General features: G+C 31.3%; 1 non-coding gene across 1 annotated transcript; it reads left to right on the top strand.

Annotated features, from left to right (window-relative positions):
• The first annotated feature begins 359 nt into the window (after positions 1-359).
• LOC127552590 (U6 spliceosomal RNA) lies at positions 360-466 on the top strand. Its single transcript, XR_007951459.1, has one exon. It is a non-coding gene; the product is annotated as a U6 spliceosomal RNA (small nuclear RNA).
• The last annotated feature ends 6,625 nt before the right edge of the window (positions 467-7,091 follow it).

Below are 7,091 nucleotides of genomic sequence, written 5' to 3'. Positions count from 1 at the left end.
CAATAATGAGATCATTCAAGGCAATTTGAATAGACTTGTGAAAGAACAAGCCATGTGCATCAAGAGAGAGGACTATGGAGACTAAATGTAAATCACAGTAGAGTATTTTTGCCTTTGTTGCTGTTATTTGTTTGTGTATTTTTTTCTTTCTCAAATTTTCCTTTTTGATCTGATTTTCTTGTGTAGCATGATAAATGTGGAAATATGTTTAGAAGAATTGCTTACATTTAAGCTATATTGGATTACTTGCTTTCTAGAGAAGGAGAAAGGTGGAGAGAAAGGAAAAAATTTGGACATAAGTTTTGCAAGGGTGAATGTTTGAAACTATCTTTCCATGACTTTTGAAAAATAAAAAGCTAGTGCTGTCTTTAGCAGCACATATACTTAAATTGGAATGAAACAGAAAAAATTAGCATGACCCCTGATCAAAGACAATGTGCAAATTTGCAAAATGATTAAGAATGTATCTTTTTAGAGGTAATCTTAGAGGTTGCAAGTATAATTCTCACTGTATTATGATAATATAAAAAAGATAGTAAGTCTGAAAAAGGAATTGTACTGGAAGAAGAGGAAAGGGAAGGTAAAATGGGGTAAATTATGTCACATAAAGAGTCAAATGACTTATTACAATTGAGGGAAAGAAGGGAAGGGGGTGAGCATTGTGTGAATCTTAATCTCATAAGATTTGGCTCAAAAAGGGAATATCAAACATTTAATTTCATAGGGGATACTTTCCCTATATGGAAGTAGGAGGGGAAAGGAGGGGGAAATGGGAGGCTAATAGGAATGAAAACAGAAGTGGAAGAGGAAAGGTATAAAAAATGGTTTCCTAAAGAGCTCATACATCCAATACTTCAGAGAGTGATCAAAGAAGCAGCATCATTAGGGAAGAACCAGTTTTTCAAAATTTTAAGACATTAAAAATATGTGAAAAAGAAGTCTAATATAATCAGCAGACAAGTAATTTTAGACTAGATTTCAGAAGGCACAGTAGAGGCAGAGAAAAGAACTGGATAAATACTTGGAAGTGGTAGAACTGAGGAAATATGAGATTGAGAAAGCAGGGGATGAAATAGCATTCTCTAGTATCACAAGGATTTGGAAGACAGTGTTTGTTATGTAAAGGACAATACATTTACATTCTCTTCCAAATAACAAGTGTATTTGGGTTCCAGGTGTAGAGAAGATTTTAAGATTCAGTACTATCCAATTCTTTGTGATTCAATACAATATTCTTATGTCTACACTGATTCTAAAAATACAGCCAAACTGCACAGAATTTTATCATAATGCTACTACAGTAATGTCCAACAATATGTTATTGTTATACAGTGTACAACATATTATTTTTATGTCCAACAATATTTTTATATAGGAAAAGAAAATGGATTGTAATTTCATTGGTACAAGGAATGCCACTCTAAGAAAACTTTTATAAAACCAATACAAGTTGGCATCTCCTCTTCCATTTGTAGGTTTATTACTAAGGGGAAATAAACGTTAATAGACTTGCTAGGCTCACCATAATTAGTATGTGTCAGGACATAGAAAAAACATGAATCAAGTTTATTTTTCTATCCATCACAATCACTTTGCCTCTCAATTTCTAAAGAAAATATAAATGAAACAAATATTTCCTTATGAGATCAAATATAACAATGTACTCTCCTAGCCTTACTGTTCAGATTTTAGTTTCTGATACGTAGTAGAAGTATACAGAGCTCTAGCAGAGCTTTCACTTCTAAATTCATATCCCTTTGTGACATGGAATGATGGAGCCAATTTAAACTAACTGACAAGAGCCTGTTGTTAAATGTTTATTGTGAGCATTTATACATCATAAATCATCAAAGTTATAAATAAGAGCTTATTTTTTATTTTGTGGATCATAAAAACTTATTAGATAAAATATTAATATTAATGATGCATATTAAAATTAAAAGTATATACTTGATATATTTTGCACCAATTCTAGGAAACCAGATTGTTTCCTGGAAAGAGCAGATAAACATCCTCCCAAAGGAAAGAACCAAAAACAAGGAATCTCTGTGCTCAAATGAAAGATTCATAATTGCTTAGAAAGCTTGGCACAGCACCACATTTACCCCAGAAAAAGAGTTAAACTTTAAAAGCCACAAAAAAGAAAATACAAAAAGAGAAAGGAAAAAAAATGAGCAAGACACAGAAAAGAACTTTAACTTATAGAAAGCTGCTATGATAACAGAAAAGATCAAAACACCTACTCATACAAGGACAAAATGTCCACAGAGGAAATTTCAAAGAATGATATTAATTGGTCTCAAGCCCAAAGAGGTTTCTTGGAAGTGCTTATAAAAGACTTAAATAAGAGAGATAGAAAAAAATGAGAAAACATTAAAGTGATGCAAGAGAAAGCAAACATCTTGGAAAAGGAAGGAAATTCCTTAAAAAAATACAATTGACCAAAGGCAAAAGGAAATCCACTGAAGAAATCAATTCCTTAGTAAACCCAATAGACCAAATGAAAAAAAAAAAAAAATCACTGAAGAAAACAACATATTAAAAAATAGAATTAATCAAATGGAAAAAGAGATATAAAAGGTAATTGAAGAAAATCACACATGAAAAACTAAAATGGGGCAAATGGAACCTAATGATTCTATGACATATCAACAATCAGTCAAACAAACAAAAAGAATGAAAAAAAGAAAAAAAGAAAGAAAGAAAATGTTAGATACCTCATTGGAAAAGCAGCTGACCTAGAAAAGAGAAACAGAAGAAGGAATTGAAAAAATATTGGTATACCTAAACAAAATGGATAACATTCTTCAAGAGATCATCAAGGAATACTGCCTGATATACTAAAACCAGAGAGGGAAATAGTTATCGAAAGAATCCATTCATTACCTTCATAGTGTTCCCATGAGGAAAACCCCAAGGAATATTGTTGCAAAACTCCAGAAATATAATCTCAAAGAAAAAATACTGCAAGCTGAAAAAAAAATTATCAAATATCCAGGAGCAAGAAGCAGGATTATCCAGTATCTGGCAGTATTTACAATAAAGACTAAGATGGCCTGGAATACGAGTTCTAGAAGGCAAAGGAATTGGGAGGGTTACAACCAAAAATTAAGTACCCAGCATGACTGAGCATCATCTTTCAAGGGAGGCAATGGATTTTCTTTTTTTTTTTAATTTTTATTTAATAATTACTTTATATTGACAGAATCCATGCCAGGGTAATTTTTTTACAACATTATCCCTTGCACTCGTTTCTGTTCTGATTTTTCCCCTCCCTCCCTCACTCCCTCCCCTAAATGGCAAGCAGTCCTATATATGTTAGATATGTTGAGGCAATGGATTTTCAATGAAGTAAGAGACTTTCAATCATTTCTAATGAAAAATAAGAACTAAACAAAATATTTAATCTTTGAATATAGAAATCAAGAGAAGCATAGAATGGAAATTGAGAAAATACATATATTATTTAAAGGTTAAATTGTTTACATCCCTAGATAGAAAAATGATATCTATAATTCTTGATATCATATTTGCTATTGGGGCAGATAGAGGATGCATCACATAAAGAGAGGTTATATTTGTGAACGGACTCTGATGTGATAATAATAAAGAAAAAAACATTAAGAGGTAGGAAAAAGACTTTGCCGTGAGAGGAGCAAAGGGGAGATATAATGAAACTAATTAGATCACATGAAGAGGCAAAAAAGACTTATTACAGTAGAGGAAAGGAAGTAAAGTGGGTGAGCATTGTTGGAAGCTTGATCTCATTAGTTCTGGCTCAAAGAGAGAATAAGTTAATTATTCAATTGAGTATAAAAATTTATCTTATTCTATAAAGAAATAGGAGGAAAGGGGGGAATGAAAAGGGAAGGGCTGGATAGAAGGGATGGCAGGAACACTAGGAGAAAGGAGGAAGACAAAAGGGAGCGGTGATAAAAGGTAGAACAGGTAGAAGGTGGGGTGGATTTAAAACAAAACACCACTAAGGAGGGACAGGGTATATATAAAAGGAAGAAAATAGGATGAAGGGAAATAGAGAGGTGGTAATCATAATTATTAATGTGAATGAGATAGACTCTTCCACAAAATTAAAGTAAATAGCAGAGTGGATTTAAAAAACAAACATAATCCTACCATATGTTGCTTATAAGAAACACATTTGGAATAGAGAAACACATACAGAGAAAGGGAAAAAGGGTAGAGCAGAATTTATTATGCTTCAGCTGAAGAAAAAAAAAACAGGGATAGCAATTCCAATCTCAGATAAGGCAAAAGTAAAATTAGATCTAATTTTAAAATAAGAGAAACTGTATTTTGTAAAGAGTATATATATATATATATATATATATATATATACAGAGAAAGAAAGCAAAATGCTTTTTTGTTCAAACCAATATGCAATAAAATTATATTCAATAAAAGGCCAATTGGAAATTAAATGATCTAATTCTAAAGAATGAGTGGACCAAAAAAAAAAAATACAAAAACAATAATTTCTTCCAAGACAATGACAATTATGAGACAACATAGCAACACCTATGAGATGTAGCCAAAGAACTTCTATGCAGAAATTGTATGTCGCCAAATAGTTATATGAATAAAATAAAGAGGAGATCAATGAACTGGAAATGTAATGAAAAAAAGCTAGAAAAGAATAAATTAAAATATGCCATGACAAAATGGGCTTTACATCAAGAACGCAAGACTGATTGAACAATGGGAAAATCATTATCATAATCAGCCATATGAATAATAAAACAAAAACAAATGATATGATAATCTAACTAGACACATAAAAATTTTTTTGACAAAATATAGCCCCATTTCTATTAAAAACATTAGAGACCACAGTGTTAAAGGGAGCTTTCCTTAAAATAATAAGCAATGTCTATCTAAAACCAGTAGCAAGCATCAATTGTAATGCAGAGAAGGTGGACACATTCTCAATAAGATCAGAAGTGAAACAAGAATGCCTATTATCACCACTATTATTCCATATTGTATTAGAATGTTGATTTTAGCAATCAGAAAAGAAAAAGAAATGAAAGAATAAGCAATGAGGAGATAAAACTATCATTCTTTGCAGATGATATGATGCTATGCCTAGAGAATCCTAAAAAATCATCCAAAAACCAACTGGATTTAAATTGTAATCAATTAACAAATAAGTTTAGTAAACAAGTAACTTTAATAAAGTTGCAGGACATGAAATAAACCAGCACAAATAATCAGCATTTCTATATATTATTGACACAAACCAGCAGCAAGAAATGGAAAGAGAAATTCCATTTAAAATAACTGTAGACATAATGAAATATTTAGGCATCTACTTCTCAAACAAATAAAGTCAAATCTTAATAATTGGAAAAATATTAATTGTTCATGCATAGGCCAATCTAATATAATAAAAATTATAATTCTACCTAAATTGGTCTGCTTGTTCAGTGTTATACCAAACTGCCAAAAATATTACAGAGCTAGAAAAAATAAGAACAAAATTCATTTAGAAGAATAAAAATCAAAAATCTCAACAGAATTAATAAAAGGGAAAAAAAAAAAAAAACAAAAGCTGGGGTGGCCTAATAGTACCATACCTAAAACTGTATCACAAAGCACCAGTCTTTAAAACCATTTGGTACTGCCTAAGAAAACACACATAAATAATAATCAATGACTATAGTAATCTAATATTTGATAAATCCCTAACTCCAGCTGCTAAGATAAGAACTATTTCAAAAAAACTGTTGGGAAAACTGAAAAATAATGTCAGAAAGTCAGCTTAAATATGCATCACACCCCATATTAAAATCAGGTCAAAATGAATACATGATTTGGACATAAATGGTGATACCATAAGCAAATTAGGAGAGCAAGAGATAATTTACCTGTCAAATCTTTGAAGAAGAGAGGAACTTATGACAAAAGAAGAAATAAAGAATGCTATGAAATGCAAAATGGACAACTTTGATCATATTAAATTAAAAAGCTTTTGCCCAGCAGAAAAGGTTAGAAAGGAAACAATAAAATGGGAAAACAGTATAACATTTAAGGGTTGTGATAAAGGCCTCATTTCTAAAATATATAGTGAATTGACTCAAATGTATAAGAATTCAAGCCATTCTCCAATTGATAAATGGTCAAAGATATAAACAGACACTTTTCAGATGAAGAAATTAAAACCATTTCTAATCATATGAAAAGATGCTCTAAATCATTGTTGATCAGAGAAATGCAAATTAAGACAATTCTGAGACACTACTACATACCTCTGAGATTGGCTAAAATGACAGGAAAAGATAATGATGAATGATGAATAAGATGTGGGGAAATTGGGACGCTAATACATTGTTGGTGGAACTGTGAAGAGATCTAGCCATTCTGAAGAGCAATTTGGCACTGCATTCAAAAAGTTATCATACTGTTCATACCCTTTGATCCAATAGTGTTACTACTAGGCTTCTGTCCCAAAGAATATTAAAGGAAGGAAAGGGATCTACATGTGCAAGAATTTTTGTGGCAGCCTATTTCATAGTGGGAAGAAACTGGAAACTGAATGGATGCCCATCAGTTGGAGAATGGCTTAATAAATTGTGCTATATGAATGTTATAGAATATTATTGTTCTATTAGAAATGAACAGGAGGCTGATTTTAGAGAAGCCTGGAGAGACTTACATGAATTGATACAAAGTGAAATGAGCAGAACCAGGAAATCATTATACATGCAACATCAATATTATATAATAATCAATTTTGATGAAAGTGAGTCTTTCCAACAAGGAGATGATTGATGCCATCCAAAGATCTTGTGATTAAGAAAAACATCTATACCCAGAGAGAGGATTATGGGAAATGAAAGTGGATCACATAATATTCTCACTCTTTTTGATGTTGTTCACGTGAATTTTTTGTTACTCATTTTCTTTCCTTTTTGATATGATTTTTCTTGTGCAACAAAAAATTTGTATAAATATGTATATACATATTGGGTTTAACATATATTTTAACATGTATAGCATATATTGGATAGCTTGACATCTAAGGGAGGGGATTGGAGAATGAGGGAAAAATCTGAAACACAAGGCCAATATTG

Source organism: Antechinus flavipes, chromosome 2, assembly GCF_016432865.1.
Source record: "Antechinus flavipes isolate AdamAnt ecotype Samford, QLD, Australia chromosome 2, AdamAnt_v2, whole genome shotgun sequence".
In the NCBI taxonomy this organism is placed as follows: Eukaryota; Metazoa; Chordata; class Mammalia; order Dasyuromorphia; family Dasyuridae; genus Antechinus; species Antechinus flavipes.
The sequence above is the reverse complement of the archived record's forward strand: the minus strand, read 5'-3'. Positions and strand labels throughout refer to the sequence as shown.